The sequence below is a fragment of the Astyanax mexicanus genome, chromosome 16, assembly GCF_023375975.1.
Source record: "Astyanax mexicanus isolate ESR-SI-001 chromosome 16, AstMex3_surface, whole genome shotgun sequence".
In the NCBI taxonomy this organism is placed as follows: Eukaryota; Metazoa; Chordata; class Actinopteri; order Characiformes; family Acestrorhamphidae; genus Astyanax; species Astyanax mexicanus.
Genome location: NC_064423.1, coordinates 38162768 through 38181538, shown reverse-complemented (window position 1 = coordinate 38181538; position 18771 = coordinate 38162768). Strand labels below are relative to the sequence as shown.

The 18771-nt window shown below is 44.3% G+C and overlaps 1 long non-coding RNA gene across 2 annotated transcripts in view; it reads right to left on the bottom strand.

Moving 5' to 3' along the window:
- LOC125782258 (uncharacterized) overlaps positions 1-17996 on the bottom strand; it is a 39424-nt gene extending 21428 nt beyond the window's left edge. Inside the window, exon 1 of one of the 2 annotated variants that reach the window (XR_007424873.1) lies at positions 16760-17996. This is a non-coding gene — a long non-coding RNA (uncharacterized LOC125782258). Of the gene's footprint in view, positions 1-3655; positions 3906-16759 lie in introns of those variants that run through there. The other variant, XR_007424874.1, reaches the window with a different exon arrangement.
- Positions 17997-18771: the final 775 nt, after the last annotated feature.

Here is an 18771-nt window from a genome sequence, read left to right as displayed (position 1 = left end):
AGCAACTGCCTAGCAACCACTTAGCAAACACCTGGAAAACGTTAGCAACTGCCTAGCAACCACTTAGCAACTGCCTAGCAACCACCTGGAAAACGTTAGCAACTGCCTAGCAACCACTTAGCAACCACCTGGAAAACGTTAGCAACTGCCTAGCAACCACTTAGCAACTGCCTAGCAACCACTTGGAAAACGTTAGCAACTGCCTAGCAACCACCTGGAAAACGTTAGCAACTGCCTAGCAACCACTTAGCAACCACCTGGAAAACGTTAGCAACTGCCTAGCAACCACTTAGCAGCTGCCTAGCAACCACCTGGAATATGTTAGCAACTACCTAGCAACCACTTAGCAACCACCTGGAAAATGTTAGCAACTGCCTAGCAACCACTTAGCAACTGCCTAGCAACCACTTGGAAAACGTTAGCAACTGCCAAGCAAACACTTAGCAACCACTTTAAAAATGATAGCAACTGCCTAGCAACCACTTAGCAACCACATGGAAAACGTTAGCAACTGCCTAGCAACCGCTTTAGAAATGATAGCAACTGCCTAGCAACCACTTAGCAACACCTTAACAACCACTAGGAAAACGTTAGCAACTGCCTAGCAACCACTTAGCAACCACTTTAGAAATGATAGCAACTGCCTAGCAACCACTTAGCAACCACATGGAAAACGTTAGCAACTGCCTAGCAACCACTTTAGAAACGATAGCAACTGCCTAGCAACCACTTAGCAACACCTTAGCAACCACCTGGAAAACGTTAGCAACTGCCTAGCAACCACTTAGCAACACCTTAGCAACCACCTGGAAAACGTTAGCAACTGCCTAGCAACACCGTAGAAACCACCCCAGATACCATAGCAACACCTTAGCAACCGCATAGCAACACCTTAGCAACCACCTAGCAACATCTTAGCAACCACCCAGGATACCATAGCAACACCTTAGCAACCACCTAGCAACCACCTAGAAACACCTTAGCAACCACCCCAGATACCATAGCAACACCTTAGCAACAACCTAGCAACACCCTAGCAACCACCTAGCAACACCTTAGCAACTACCTGGTATATGTTAGCAATTGCCTTGCAACCAGTTAGCAATAGCTTAACAACCACCTGGAAAACATTAGCAACTGCCTAGCAACAGCTTAGCAACCTTTTCAGAAATGATAGCAACTGCCTAGCAACACATTAGCAATCAAAAGTTTAACCAAAAGTTTTACGATTTCAGCATTTAAACAAGCGTTTTTAGATTTCAGTGTTTAATCAAACGTTTTTAGATTTCAGCGTTTAACCAAACGTTTTTAGATTTCAGCGTTTAATCAAACGTTTTTAGATTTCAGCGTTTAACTAAATGTTTTTAGATTTCAGCGTTTAACCAAACGTTTTTAGATTTCAGCGTTTAATCAAACGTTTTTAGATTTCAGCATTTAACCAAATGTTTTTAGATTTCAGCGTTTAACCAAATGTTTTTAGATTTCAACGTTTTTAGCATTTAGCGTTTAGCCAAAAGTTAACAGCATATCAATGACTCTTCACACTCTTCAGACGGAAAAAGCTTAGCAACCATTTTAACTTTTTAACGTTATTAGCGTTCTTTTCCAAGCCAACTTAAAGTTCGTTCACGAACTTTACCTTTTCTAGTTATTATTATTATTCTCTTCGCAAAATTTAATCACTATCTCCTCCTAGGGCTTTTAACGTAGAAACTCGAAACTTTACAGGATCGTCGGACCTATGCCCGATTAGGTTGCTTGTGCTTTTTGAAGCGATATATCGTACGGTTTTCGTAAAAACTTCGTAAACGTACGCTTTTTTTTCCCATAGGAATGAATGGGGGAGAATTTTGAACGGCCGTGAACGTCACAATTTTTGAGATATGAAGACGAAAATCGGACGGTCTATAGAACTTATGGAGTTCTTTCAGAAAATTTCAACGTTTTAACGATTCGACGTACGGTTTTCGTACAATTGTCGTACGAAGTTTCCCCATAGGAATGAATGGGGGGCCCAGTGCTGGATCTCGCTCACCAGCAGCTCTGCGCACGGAACCCTTTCTCTCCCCTGCTCCTCCAGTACTGTGTGTTTATGGAGGAACTGCTGTATAAAGCAGCTATCAGTCAAAAGTTTGGACACCCCAGCACCCCAGCCAGGGCTTAGCAACCACTTATCAACACCTTAGCAACCACCTTAGCAACCACCTGGAAAACGTTAGCAACTGCCTAGCAACCACTTAGCAACTGCCTAGCAACCACTTGGAAAACGTTAGCAACTGCCTAGCAACCACTTAGCAACTGCCTAGCAACCACCTGGAATACGTTAGCAACTGCCTAGCAACCACTTAGCAACTGCCTAGCAACCACCTGGAATACGTTAGCAACTGCCTAGCAACCACTTAGCAACCACCTGGAAAACGTTAGCAACTGCCTAGCAACCACTGAGCAACCACCTGGAAAACGTTAGCAACTGCCTAGCAACCACTTAGCAACTGCCTAGCAACCACCTGGAAAACGTTAGCAACTGCCTAGCAACCACTTAGCAACCACCTGGAAAACGTTAGCAACTGCCTAGCAACCACTTAGCAGCTGCCTAGCAACCACCTGGAATATGTTAGCAACTACCTAGCAACCACTTAGCAACCACCTGGAAAATGTTAGCAACTGCCTAGCAACCACTTAGCAACTGCCTAGCAACCACTTGGAAAACGTTAGCAACTGCCTAGCAACCACTTAGCAACTGCCTAGCAACCACCTGGAAAACGTTAGCAACTGCCTAGCATCCACTTAGCAACCACCTGGAAAACGTTAGCAACTGCCTACCAACCACTTAGCAACCACCTGGAAAACGTTAGCAACTGCCTAGCAACCACTTAGCAACTGCCTAGCAACCACCTGGAATACGTTAGCAACTGCCTAGCAACCACTTAGCAACCACCTGGAAAACGTTAGCAACTGCCTAGCAACCACTTAGCAACTGCCTAGCAACCACCTGGAATATGTTAGCAACTGCCTAGCAACCACTTAGCAACCACCTGGAAAACGTTAGCAACTGCCTAGCAACCACTAAGCAACTGCCTAGCAACCACTTGGAAAACGTTAGCAACTGCCTAGCAACCACTTAGCAACTGCCTAGCAACCACCTGGAAAACGTTAGCAACTGCCTAGCAACCACTTAGCAACCACCTGGAAAACATTAGCAACTGCCTAGGAACCACTTAGCAACCACCTGGAAAACGTTAGCAACTGCCTAGCAACCACTTAGCAACTGCCTAGCAACCAGTTAGCTACATTTTATCCACCACCTGGAAAACGTAAGCAACTGTTTAGCAACCGCCTTGCAACCACTTAGCAACCATGTGTAATACATTAGCAAATAACTAGCAACCGCTTAGCAACCACCTGTAAGACGTTAGCAACTGCCTAGCAACCACTTTCAAGATTTTAGCATTTATCCAAATGTTTTTAGATTTCAGGGTTTAACCAAACATTTTTAGTTTTCAGAGTTTAACCAAACATTTTTAGTTTTCAACGTTTAACCAAACATTTTTAGATTTCTGTGTTTTTGGCATTTAGCGTTTAGCAACCATTTTAACTTTTTAACGTTATTAGCGTTCTTTTCCAAGCCAACTTAAAGTTCGTTCACGAACTTTACCTTTTCTAGTTATTATTATTATTCCGCGCTCAAATTTCTATACGCATCTCCTCCTAGGGCTTTTGACGTAGAATCACGAAATTTTGCAGTATCGTAGGACCTATACCCGATTAGGTTGCTTGTGCTTTTTTAAGCGATACATCGTACGGTTTTCGTAAAAACTTCGTAAACGTACGCTTTTTTTTCCCATAGGAAATGAATGGGGGACAACTTTGAACGTTTGTGTAGGTAACAATTTTTGACATACAAAGACAAAAATCGGACGGTCTATAGAACTTACCGCGTTCTTTCCGAAAATTTTAACGTTTCGACGATACGTCGTACGGTTTTCGTACAAATGTCGTACGAAGTTTTCCCATAGAAATGAATGGGGGGCCCAGAGTTCCATCTCACACACGAGCAGCTCTGCGCACGGAACCCCTTCTCTCCCCTGCTCCTCCAGTACTGTGAGTGTATGGAGGAGCTGCTGTATGGAGCAGCTATCAGTCAAAAGTTTGGACACCCCGGCACCCCAGCCAGGGCTTAGCAACCACCTAATAACTGCTTAGCAACCACCTTAGCAACCACCTGGAAAACGTTAGCAACTGCCTAGCAACCACTTAGCAACACCTTAGCAACCACCTGGAAAACGTTAGCAACTGCCTAGCAACCACTTAGCAACTGCCTAGCAACCACTTGGAAAACGTTAGCAACTGCCTAGCAACCACCTGGAATACGTTAGCAACTGCCTAGCAACCACTTAGCAACCACCTGGAAAATGTTAGCAACTGCCTAGCAACCACTGAGCAACCACCTGGAAAACGTTAGCAACTGCCTAGCAACCACTTAGCAACTGCCTAGCAACCACTTAGCAACCACCTGGAAAACGTTAGCAACTGCCTAGCAACAACTTAGCAACTGCCTAGCAACCACCTGGAAAATGTTAGCAACTGCCTAGCAACCACTTAGCAACCACCTGGAAAACGTTAGCAACTGCCTAGCAACCACTTAGCAACTGCCTAGCAACCACTTGGAAAACGTTAGCAACTGCCTAGCAACCACTTAGCAACTGCCTAGCAACCACCTGGAAAACGTTAGCAACTGCCTAGCAACCACTTAGCAACCACCTGGAAAACGTTAGCAACTGCCTAGCAACCACTTAGCAACTGCCTAGCAACCACTTGGAAAACGTTAGCAACTGCCTAGCAACCACTTAGCAACTGCCTAGCAACCACCTGGAATAGGTTAGCAACTGCCTAGCAACCACTTAGCAACCACCTGGAAAACGTTAGCAACTGCCTAGCAACCACTGAGCAACTGCCTAACAACCACCTGGAAAACGTTAGCAACTGCCTAGCAACCACTTAGCAACCACCTGGAAAACGTTAGCAACTGCCTAGCAACCACTTAGCAACTGCCTAGCAACCACTTGGAAAACGTTAGCAACTGCCTAGCAACCACTTAGCAACTGCCTAGCAACCACCTGGAAAACGTTAGCAATTGCCAAGCAACCACTTAGCAACCACCTGGAAAACGTTAGCAACTGCCTAGCAACCACTTAGCAGCTGCCTAGCAACCACCTGGAATATGTTAGCAACTACCTAGCAACCACTTAGCAACCACTAGGAAAACGTTAGCAACTGCCTAGCAACCACTTAGCAACCACTTTAGAAATGATAGCAACTGCCTAGCAACCAGTTAGCAACCACTTAGCAACCACCTGGAAAACGTTAGCAACTGCCTAGCAACCACTTAGCAACTGCCTAGCAACCACTTGGAAAACGTTAGCAACTGCCTAGCAACCACTTAGCAACTGCCTAGCAACCACTTAGCAACTGCCTAGCAACCACCTGGAAAACGTTAGCAACTGCCTAGCAACCACTTAGCAACCACCTGGAAAACGTTAGCAACTGCCTAGCAACCACTTAGCAGCTGCCTAGCAACCACCTGGAATATGTTAGCAACTACCTAGCAACCACTTAGCAACCACCTGCTGTATGGAGCAGCTATCAGTCAAAAGTTTGGACACCCCGGCACCCCAGCCAGGGCTTAGCAACCACCTAATAACTGCTTAGCAACCACCTTAGCAACCACCTGGAAAACGTTAGCAACTGCCTAGCAACCACTTAGCAACACCTTAGCAACCACCTGGAAAACGTTAGCAACTGCCTAGCAACCACTTAGCAACTGCCTAGCAACCACTTGGAAAACGTTAGCAACTGCCTAGCAACCACCTGGAATACGTTAGCAACTGCCTAGCAACCACTTAGCAACCACCTGGAAAATGTTAGCAACTGCCTAGCAACCACTGAGCAACCACCTGGAAAACGTTAGCAACTGCCTAGCAACCACTTAGCAACTGCCTAGCAACCACCTGGAATACGTTAGCAACTGCCTAGCAACCACTTAGCAACCACCTGGAAAATGTTAGCAACTGCCTAGCAACCACTGAGCAACCACCTGGAAAACGTTAGCAACTGCCTAGCAACCACTTAGCAACCACCTGGAAAACGTTAGCAACTGCCTAGCAACCACTTAGCAACTGCCTAGCAACCACTTGGAAAACGTTAGCAACTGCCTAGCAACCACTTAGCAACTGCCTAGCAACCACCTGGAAAACGTTAGCAACTGCCTAGCAACCACTTAGCAACCACCTGGAAAACGTTAGCAACTGCCTAGCAACCACTTAGCAACTGCCTAGCAACCACTTGGAAAACGTTAGCAACTGCCTAGCAACCACTTAGCAACTGCCTAGCAACCACCTGGAATAGGTTAGCAACTGCCTAGCAACCACTTAGCAACCACCTGGAAAACGTTAGCAACTGCCTAGCAACCACTGAGCAACCACCTGGAAAACGTTAGCAACTGCCTAGCAACCACTTAGCAACTGCCTAACAACCACCTGGAAAACGTTAGCAACTGCCTAGCAACCACTTAGCAACCACCTGGAAAACGTTAGCAACTGCCTAGCAACCACTTAGCAACTGCCTAGCAACCACTTGGAAAACGTTAGCAACTGCCTAGCAACCACTTAGCAACTGCCTAGCAACCACCTGGAAAACGTTAGCAATTGCCAAGCAACCACTTAGCAACCACCTGGAAAACGTTAGCAACTGCCTAGCAACCACTTAGCAGCTGCCTAGCAACCACCTGGAATATGTTAGCAACTACCTAGCAACCACTTAGCAACCACTAGGAAAACGTTAGCAACTGCCTAGTAACCACTTAGCAACCACTTTAGAAATGATAGCAACTGCCTAGCAACCAGTTAGCAACCACTTAGCAACCACCTGGAAAACGTTAGCAACTGCCTAGCAACCACTTAGCAACTGCCTAGCAACCACTTGGAAAACGTTAGCAACTGCCTAGCAACCACTTAGCAACTGCCTAGCAACCACTTAGCAACTGCCTAGCAACCACCTGGAAAACGTTAGCAACTGCCTAGCAACCACTTAGCAACCACCTGGAAAACGTTAGCAACTGCCTAGCAACCACTTAGCAGCTGCCTAGCAACCACCTGGAATATGTTAGCAACTACCTAGCAACCACTTAGCAACCACCTGGAAAATGTTAGCAACTGCCTAGCAACCACTTAGCAACTGCCTAGCAACCACTTGGAAAACGTTAGCAACTGCCTAGCAACCACTTAGCAACTGCCTAGCAACACCTTAGCAACCACCCTGGATACCATAGCAACACCTTAGCAACCACCCTGGATACCATAGCAACACCTTAGCAACCACCTAGCAACTCCTTAGCAACCACCCTGGATACCATAGCAACACCTTAGCAACCACCTAGCAACACCTCAGCAACCACCCCAGATACTATAGCAACACCTTAGCAACCACCTGGAAAGTTTTTAGATTTCAGCATGTAACCAAAAGTTTTAGATTTCAGCACTTAACCAAAATTTTTTAGATTTCAACATTTAACCAAAAGTTTTTAGATTTCAGCATTTAACCAAAAGTTTCGAGATTTCAACATGAAAACAAACGTTTTAAGATTTCAGCGTTTAACCAAAAGTTTTTAGATTTCAGCTGTTAAACAAACGTTTTAAGATTTCAGTGTTTAACCAAAAGTTTTTGGATTTCAGCATCTTACAAAACATTTCTAGATGTAAGCAATTAACCAAAGGTTTTTAGATTTCAGCGTTTAACCAAATGTTTTTAGATTTAAGCGTTTAACCAAACGTTTTTAGATTACAGCGTTTTTGGTATTTAGCTTTTAGCCAAAAGTTAACAGCATAGCAACGACTCTTCACACTCTTCAGACAGAAACAGCTTTTTAAGTTTCTGTCAACCATTTTAACTTTTCAACGTTATTAGCGCTCTTTTCCAAGCCAACTTAAAGTTCGTTCACGAACTTTGCCTTTTCTAGTTAAGTTGGCTTGGAAAAGCCAACTTACTGTTCTTCGTAATCTTCTTCTTATTAAGTTGGCTTGGAAAAGCCAACTTACTGTTCTTCGTAATCTTATTATTAAGTTGGCTTGGAAAAGCCAACTTACTGTTCTTCGTAATCTTATTCTACTTATTATTATTATTATTATTCTATTCGCAAAATTTAATCACTATCTCCTCCTAGGGCTTTTGACGTAGAACCACGAAATTTTGCAGTATCGTAGGACCTATACCCGAATAGGTTGCTTGTGCTTTTTTAAGCGATACATCGTACGGTTTTCGTAAAAACTTCGTAAACGTACGCATTTTTTTCCCATAGGAATGAATGGGGCCAAATTTTAAACGTCCGTAACTGCCACAATTTTTGAGATACGAACACCAAATTCGGCGAGCTTATAGATCTTATCGAGATCTTTAAACTAATAGTAGGTTGCGAAGTGATACGACGTACGGTTTTCGTACAATTGTCGTACGAAGTTTTCCCATAGAAATGAATGGGGGGCCCAGAGTTCCATCTCACACACGAGCAGCTCTGCGCACGGAACCCCTTCTCTCCCCTGCTCCTCCAGTACTGTGAGTGTATGGAGGAGCTGCTGTATGGAGCAGCTATCAGTCAAAAGTTTGGACACCCCGGCACCCCAGCCAGGTTTTAGCAACCACCTATTAACTGCTTAGCAACCACCTGGAAAACGTTAGCAACTGCCTAGCAACCACTTAGCAACACCTTAGCAACCACCTGGAAAACGTTAGCAACTGCCTAGCAACCACTTAGCAACCACCTGGAAAACGTTAGCAACTGCCTAGCAACCACTTAGCAACCTCCTGGAAAACGTTAGCAACTGCCTAGCAACCACTTAGCAGCTGCCTAGCAACCACCTGGAATATGTTAGCAACTACCTAGCAACCACTTAGCAACCACCTGGAAAATGTTAGCAACTGCCTAGCAACCACTTAGCAACTGCCTAGCAACCACCTGGAATACGTTAGCAACTGCCTAGCAACCACTTAGCAACCACCTGGAAAACGTTAGCAACTGCCTAGCAACAACTGAGCAACTGCCTAGCAACCACCTGGAAAACGTTAGCAACTGCCTAGCAACCACTTAGCAACCACCTGGAAAACGTTAGCAACTGCCTAGCAACCACTTAGCAACTGCCTAGCAACCACCTGAAAAACGTTAGCAACTGCCTAGCAACCACTTAGCATCCACCTGGAAAACGTTAGCAACTGCCTATCAACCACTTAGCAGCTGCCTAGCAACCACCTGGAATATGTTAGCAACTACCTAGCAACCACTTAGCAACCACCTGGAAAATGTTAGCAACTGCCTAGCAACCACTTAGCAACTGCCTGGCAACCACTTGGAAAACATTAGCAACTGCCTAGCAACCACTTAGCAACTGCCTAGCAACCACCTGGAAAACGTTAGCAACTGCCTAGCAACCACTTAGCAACCACCTGGAAAACGTTAGCAACTGCCTACCAACCACTTAGCAACCACCTGGAAAACGTTAGCAACTGCCTAGCAACCACTTAGCAACTGCCTAGCAACCACCTGGAATACGTTAGCAACTGCCTAGCAACCACTTAGCAACCACCTGGAAAACGTTAGCAACTGCCTAGCAACCACTTAGCAACTGCCTAGCAACCACCTGGAATATGTTAGCAACTGCCTAGCAACCACTTAGCAACCACCTGGAAAACGTTAGCAACTGCCTAGCAACCACTAAGCAACTGCCTAGCAACCACTTGGAAAACGTTAGCAACTGCCTAGCAACCACTTAGCAACTGCCTAGCAACCACCTGTTATATGTTAGCAATTGCCTAGCAACCAGTTAGCAACAGCTTAGCAACCACCTGGAAAACATTAGCAATTGCCTAGCAACAGCTTAGCAACCTTTTCAGAAATAATAGCAACCGCCTAGCAACACATTAGCAATCAAAAGTTTAACCAAAAGTTTTACGATTTCAGCATTTAAACAAGTGTTTTTAGATTTCAGCGTTTAACCAAACGTTTTTAGATTTCAGCGTTTAATCAAACGTTTTTAGATTTCAGCATTTAACCAAATGTTTTTAGATTTCAGCGTTTAACCAAATGTTTTTAGATTGCAGCGTTTCACCAAATGTTTTTAGATTTCAGCGTTTAATCAAACATTTTTAGATTTCAGCGTTTAACCAAATGTTTTTAGATTTCAGCGTTTTTAGTATTTAGCGTTAACAGCAAATCAATGACTCTTCACACTCTTCAGACGGAAAAAGCTTAGCAACCATTTTAACTTTTTAACGTTATTAGCGTTCTTTTCCAAGCCAACTTAAAGTTCGTTCACGAACTTTGCCTTTTCTAGTTATTATTATTATTCCGCGCTCAAAATTTAATCACTATCTCCTCCTAGGGCTTTTGACGTAGAACCACGAAATTTTGCAGTATCGTAGGACCTATACCCGAATAGGTTGCTTGTGCTTTTTTAAGCGATACATCGTACGGTTTTCGTAAAAACTTCGTAAACGTACGCTTTTTTTTCCCATAGGAAATGAATGGGGGACAACTTTGAACGACTGTGTAGGTAACAATTTTTGACATACAAAGACAAAAATCGGACGGTCTATAGAACTTACCGCGTTCTTTCCGAAAATTTTAACGTTTCGACGATACGTCGTACGGTTTTCGTACAAATCTCGTACGAAGTTTTCCCATAGAAATGAATGGGGGGCCCAGAGTTCCATCTCACACACGAGCAGCTCTGCGCACGGAACCCCTTCTCTCCCCTGCTCCTCCAGTACTGTGAGTGTATGGAGGAGCTGCTGTATGGAGCAGCTATCAGTCAAAAGTTTGGACACCCCGGCACCCCAGCCAGGGCTTAGCAACCACCTAATAACTGCTTAGCAACCACCTTAGCAACCACCTGGAAAACGTTAGCAACTGCCTAGCAACCACTTAGCAACACCTTGGCAACCACCTGGAAAATGTTAGCAACTGCCTAGCAACCACTGAGCAACCACCTGGAAAACGTTAGCAACTGCCTAGCAACCACTTAGCAACTGCCTAGCAACCACCTGGAATACGTTAGCAACTGCCTAGCAACCACTTAGCAACCACCTGGAAAACGTTAGCAACTGCCTAGCAACAACTTAGCAACTGCCTAGCAACCACCTGGAAAATGTTAGCAACTGCCTAGCAACCACTTAGCAACCACCTGGAAAACGTTAGCAACTGCCTAGCAACCACTTAGCAACTGCCTAGCAACCACTTGGAAAACGTTAGCAACTGCCTAGCAACCGCTTAGCAACTGCCTAGCAACCACCTGGAAAACGTTAGCAACTGCCTAGCAACCACTTAGCAACCACCTGGAAAACGTTAGCAACTGCCTAGCAACCACTTAGCAACTGCCTAGCAACCACTTGGAAAACGTTAGCAACTGCCTAGCAACCACTTAGCAACTGCCTAGCAACCACCTGGAATACGTTAGCAACTGAATAGCAACCACTTAGCAACCACCTGGAAAACGTTAGCAACTGCCTAGCAACCACTGAGCAACCACCTGGAAAACGTTAGCAACTGCCTAGCAACCACTTAGCAACTACCTAGCAACCACCTGGAATACGTTAGCAACTGCCTAGCAACCACTTAGCAACCACCTGGAAAACGTTAGCAACTGCCTAGCAACAACTTAGCAACTGCCTAGCAACCACCTGGAAAACGTTAGCAACTGCCTAGCAACCACTTAGCAACCACCTGGAAAACGTTAGCAACTGCCTAGCAACCACTTAGCAACTGCCTAGCAACCACTTGGAAAACGTTAGCAACTGCCTAGCAACCACTTAGCAACTGCCTAGCAACCACCTGGAAAACGTTAGCAACTGCCTAGCAACCACTTAGTAACCACCTGGAAAACGTTAGCAACTGCCTAGCAACCACTTAGCAGCTGCCTAGCAACCACCTGGAATATGTTAGCAACTACCTAGCAACCACTTAGCAACCACCTGGAAAATGTTAGCAACTGCCTAGCAACCACTTAGCAACTGCCTAGCAACCACTTGGAAAACGTTAGCAACTGCCTAGCAACCACTTAGCAACTGCCTAGCAACCACCTGGAAAACGTTAGCAACTGCCTAGCAACCACTTAGCAACCACCTGGAAAACGTTAGCAACTGCCTAGCAACCACTTAGCAACCACTTTAGAAACGAAAGCAACTGCCTAGCAACCACTTAGCAACACCTTAACAACCATTGGGAAAACGTTAGCAACTGCCTAGCAACCACTTTAGAAATGATAGCAACTGCCTAGCAACCACTTAGCAACACCTTAACAACCACTAGGAAAACGATAGCAACTGCCTAGCAACCACTTAGCAACCACTTTAGAAATGATAGCAACTGCCTAGCAACCACTTAGCAACACCTTAACAACCACTAGGAAAACGATAGCAACTGCCTAGCAACCACTTAGCAACCACTTTAGAAATGATAGCAACAACCTAGCAACACCCTAGCAACCACCTAGCAACACCTTAGCAACCACCTGTTATATGTTAGCAATTGCCTAGCAACCAGTTAGCAACGGCTTAGCAACCACCTGGAAAACATTAGCAATTGCCTAGCAACAGCTTAGCAACCTTTTCAGAAATGATAGCAACCGCCTAGCAACACATTAGCAATCAAAAGTTTAACCAAAAGTTTTACGATTTCAGCATTTAAACAAGCGTTTTTAGATTTCAGCGTTTAACCAAACGTTTTTAGATGTCAGCGTTTAACCAAATGTTTTTAGATTTCAGCGTTTAACCAAACGTTTTTAGATGTCAGCGTTTAATCAAACGTTTTTAGATTTCAGCGTTTAACCAAATGTTTTTAGATTTCATCGTTAAACCAAACGTTTTTAGATTTCAGCGTTTAATCAAACATTTTTAGATTTCAGCGTTTAACCAAATGTTTTTAGATTTCAGCGTTTAACCAAATGTTTTTAGATGTCAGCGTTTTTAGCATTTAGCGTTAACAGCATATCAATGACTCTTCACACTCTTCAGACAGAAAAAGCTTAGCAACCATTTTAACTTTTTAACGTTATTAGCGTTCTTTTCCAAGCCAACTTAAAGTTCGTTCACGAACTTTACCTTTTCTAGTTATTATTATTATTATTCCGCGCTCAAAATTTAATCACTATCTCCTCCTAGGGCTTTTGACGTAGAACCACGAAACTTTGCAGTATCGTAGGACCTATACCCGAATAGGTTGCTTGTGCTTTTTTAAGCGATACATCGTACGGTTTTCGTAAAAACTTCGTAAACGTACGCTTTTTTTTCCCATAGGAAATGAATGGGGGACAACTTTGAACGTTTGTGTAGGTAACAATTTTTGACATACAAAGACAAAAATCGGACGGTCTATAGAACTTACCGAGTTCTTTCCGAAAATTTTAACGTTTCGACGATACGTCGTACGGTTTTCGTACAATTGTCGTACGAAGTTTTCCCATAGAAATGAATGGGGGGCCCAGAGTTCCATCTCACACACGAGCAGCTCTGCGCACGGAACCCCTTCTCTCCCCTGCTCCTCCAGTACTGTGAGTGTATGGAGGAGCTGCTGTATGGAGCAGCTATCAGTCAAAAGTTTGGACACCCCGGCACCCCAGCCAGGTTTTAGCAACCACCTATTAACTGCTTAGCAACCACCTGGAAAACGTTAGCAACTGCCTAGCAACCACTTAGCAACACCTTAGCAACCACCTGGAAAACGTTAGCAACTGCCTAGCAACCACTTGGAAAATGTTAGCAACTGCCTAGCAACCACTTAGCAACTGCCTAGCAACCACCTGGAAAATGTTAGCAACTGCCTAGCAACCACTTAGCAACTGCCTAGCAACCACCTGGAAAACGTTAGCAACTGCCTAGCAACCACTTAGCAACTGCCTAGCAACCACCTGGAATACGTTAGCAACTGCCTAGCAACCACTTAGCAACCACCTGGAAAACGTTAGCAACTGCCTACCAACCACTTAGCAACCACCTGGAAAACGTTAGCAACTGCCTAGCAACCACTTAGCAACTGCCTAGCAACCACCTGGAATACGTTAGCAACTGCCTAGCAACCACTTAGCAACCACCTGGAAAACGTTAGCAACTGCCTAGCAACCACTTAGCAACTGCCTAGCAACCACCTGGAATATGTTAGCAACTGCCTAGCAACCACTTAGCAACCACCTGGAAAACGTTAGCAACTGCCTAGCAACCACTTAGCAACTGCCTAGCAACCACTTGGAAAACGTTAGCAACTGCCTAGCAACCACTTAGCAACTGCCTAGCAACCACCTGGAATATGTTAGCAACTGCCTAGCAACCACTTAGCAACCACTTGGAAAACATTAGCAACTGCCTAGGAACCACTTAGCAACCACCTGGAAAACGTTATCAACTGCCTAGCAACCACTTAGCAACTGCCTAGCAACCAGTTAGCTACATTTTAGCCACAACCTGGAAAACGTAAGCAACTGTTTAGCAACCGCCTTGCAACCACTTAGCAACCATGTGTAATACATTAGCAAATAACTAGCAACCGCTTAGCAACAGCTTAGCAACCACCTGTAAGACGTTAGCAACTGCCTAGCAACCACTTTCAAGATTTTAGCATTTATCCAAATGTTTTTAGATTTCAGGGTTTAACCAAACATTTTTAGTTTTCAGCGTTTAACCAAACATTTTTAGATTTCAACGTTTAACCAAACATTTTTAGATTTCCGTGTTTTTGGCATTTAGCGTTTAGCAACCATTTTAACTTTTTAACGTTATTAGCGTTCTTTTCCAAGCCAACTTAAAGTTCGTTCACGAACTTTACCTTTTCTAGTTAAGTTGGCTTGGAAAAGCCAACTTACTGTTCTTCGTAATCTTCTTATTATTATTATTATTCTTCCTCACTTTTGTTAAACGCTACTCCTCCTAGGGCTTTTAACGTAGAATCACGAAACTTTCAGGGATCGTGGGACCTATAGTGAATTACGTTGCTTGTGCTTTTTGGAGCGATATATCGTACGGTTTTCGTAAAAACTTCGTAAACGTACGCCCTTTTTTCCATAGACAATGAACTAGAAGAATTTTGAATGGCTGTGAACGTCACAATTTTTGAGGTACGAAGACGAAATTCGGATGGTCTATAGAACTTAGTGAGTTCTTTCCGAAAATATGCTTTACGAAACGATATGTCGTACGGTTTTCGTACAATTATCGTACGAAGTTTCCCCATAGAAATGAATGGGGGGCCCAGAGTTCCATCTCGCACACGAGCAGCTCTGCGCACGGAACCCCTTCTCTCCCCTGCTCCTCCAGTACTGTGAGTGTATGGAGGAGCTGCTGTATGGAGCAGCTATCAGTCAAAAGTTTGGACACCCCGGCACCCCAGCCAGGGCTTTGCAACCACCTATTAACTGCTTAGCAACCACCTTAGCAACCACCTGGAAAACGTTAGCAACTGCCTAGCAACCACTTAGCAACAACTTAGCAACCACCTGGAAAACGTTAGCAACTGCCTAGCAACCAGTTAGCAACACCTTAGCAACCACTAGGAAAACGTTAGAAACTGCCTAGCAACAGCTTAGCAACCACTTTAGAAATGAAAGCAACTGCCTAGCAACCACTTAGCAACCACTTAGCAACCACGTTAAAAACGATAGCAACTGCCTAGCAACCACTTAGCAACACCTTAACAACCACTAGGAAAACATTAGCAACTGCTTAGCAACCACTTTAGAACTTATAGCAACTGCCTAGCAACCACTTAGCAACCACCTGGAATACGTTAGCAACTGCCTAGCAACCAGTTTGCTACACCTTAGCAACCACCTGGAAAACGTTATCAACTGCATAGCAACCACTTAGCAACCACTCTAGAAATGATAGCAACTGCCTAGCAACCAAATAGCAACAGCTTAGCAACCACCTGAAAAAAGTTAGCAACTGCCTAGCAACCACTTAGCAATCATGTGGAATATGTTAGCAACTGCCTAGCAACCACTTAGCAACCAATTTAGAAATGATAGTAAGTGCGTAGCAACCACTTAGCAACACCTTAGCAACCAACTGGAAAACGTTAGCAACTGCCTAGCAACAGCTTAGCAACCACTTTAGAAATGACAGCAACTGCCTAGCAACCACTTAGTAACCACGTGGAATATGTTAGCAACTGCCTAGCAACCACTTTAGAAATTATAGAAACTGCCTAGCAACCACTAAGCAACCACTTAGCAACCACATGGAAAACGTTAGCAACTGCCTAGCAACCACTTTAGAAACACCTTAGCAACCGCATAGCAACCACCTATCAACACCTTAGCAACCACCCCAGATACAATAGCAACACCTTAGCAACCACCTAGCAACCACCTAGCAACACCTTAGCAACCACCCTGGATACCATAGCAACACCCTAGCAACCACCTAGCAACACCTTAGCAACCACCCTGGATACCATAGCAACACCTTAGCAACCGCATAGCAACACCTTAGCAACCACCTAGCAACCACCTAGCAACACCTTAGCAACCACCCCGGATACCATAGCAACACCTTAGCAACCGCATAGCAACACCTTAGCAATCACCTAGCAACCAACTAGCAACACCTTAGCAACCACCCCAGATACCATAGCAACACCTTAGCAACCACCTAGCAAGACCCTAGCAACCACCTAGCAATACATTAGCAACCACCCTGGATACCATAGCAACACCTTAGCAACCACCTAGCAACACATTAGCAACCACCTAGCAACATCTTAGCAACCACCCCGGATACCATAGCAACATCTTAGCAACAACCTAGCAACACCATAGCAACCACCTAGCATCCACCTGGTATATGTTAGCAATTGCCTAGCAACCAGTTAGCAACAGCTTAGCAACCACCTGGAAAACATTAGCAACTGCCTAGCAACAGCTTAGCAACCACTTCAGAAATGATAGCAACCGCCTAGCAACACATTAGCAATCAAACGTTTAACCAAACGTTTTACGATTTCAGCATTTAAACAAGCGTTTTTAGATTTCAGCGTTTAACCAAACATTTTTAGATTTCAGCGTTTAATCAAACGTTTATAGATTTCAGCGTTTAACCAAATGTTTTTAGATTTCAGCGTTTAACCAAACGTTTTTAGATTTCAACGTTTAATCAAATGTTTTTAGATTTCAGCGTTTAATCAAACGTTTTTAGATTTCAGCGTTTAACCAAATGTTTTTAGATTTTAGCGTTTAACCAAACGTTTTTAGATTTTAGCGTTTTTGGCATTTAGCATTTAGCCAAACGTTAACAGCATATCAATGACTCTTCACACTCTTCAGACGGAAAAAGCTTAGCAACCATTTTAACTTTTTAATGTTATTAGTGTTCTTTTCCAAGCCAACTTAAAGTTCGTTCACGAACTTTACCTTTTCTAGTTATTATTATTATTCCGCGCTCAAATTTCTATACGCATCTCCTCCTAGGGCTTTTGACGTAGAATCACGAAATTTTGCAGTATCGTAGGACCTATACCCGATTAGGTTGCTTGTGCTTTTTTAAGCGATTTATCGTACGGTTTTCGTAAAAACTTCGTAAACGTGCGCTTTTTTTTCCCATAGGAAATGAATAGGGGACAACTTTGAACGTCCACGTGGGTCACAATTTTTGAGATATGAAGACGAAAATTGGACGGTCTATAGAACTTATGGAGTTCTTTCAGAAAATTTCAACGTTTTAACGATTCGACGTACGGTTTTCGTACAATTGTCGTACGAAGTTTCCCCATAGGAATGAATGGGGGGCCCAGTGCTGGATCTCGCTCACCAGCAGCTCTGCGCACGGAACCCTTTCTCTCCCCTGCTCCTCCAGTACTGTGTGTTTATGGAGGAACTGCTGTATAAAGCAGCTATCAGTCAAAAGTTTGGACACCCCAGCACCCCAGCCAGGGCTTAGCAACCACTTATCAACACCTTAGCAACCACCTTAGCAACCACCTGGAAAACGTTAGCAACTGCCTAGCAACCACTTAGCAACTGCCTAGCAACCACTTGGAAAACGTTAGCAACTGCCTAGCAACCACTTAGCAACTGCCTAGCAACCACCTGGAATACGTTAGCAACTGCCTAGCAACCACTTAGCAACCACCTGGAAAACGTTAGCAACTGCCTAGCAACCACTGAGCAACCACCTGGAAAACGTTAGCAACTGCCTAGCAACCACTTAGCAACTGCCTAGCAACCACATGGAATACGTTAGCAACTGCATAGCAACCACTTAGCAACCACCTGGAAAACGTTAGCAACTGCCTAGCAACAACTTAGCAACTGCCTAGCAACCACCTGGAAAACGTTAGCAACTGCCTAGCAACCACTTAGCAACCACCTGGAAAACGTTAGCAACTGCCTAGCAACCACTTAGCAACTGCCTAGCAACCACTTGGAAAACGTTAGCAACTGCCTAGCAACCACTTAGCAACTGCCTAGCAACCACCTGGAAAACGTTAGCAACTGCCTAGCAACCACTTAGCAACCACCTGGAAAACGTTAGCAACTGCCTAGCAACCACTTAGCAACTGCCTAGCAACCACCTGGAATATGTTAGCAACTACCTAGCAACCACTTAGCAACCACCTGGAAAATGTTAGCAACTGCCTAGCAACCACTTAGCAACTGCCTAGCAACCACTTGGAAAACGTTAGCAACTGCCTAGCAACCACTTAGCAACTGCCTAGCAACCACCTGGAAAACGTTAGCAACT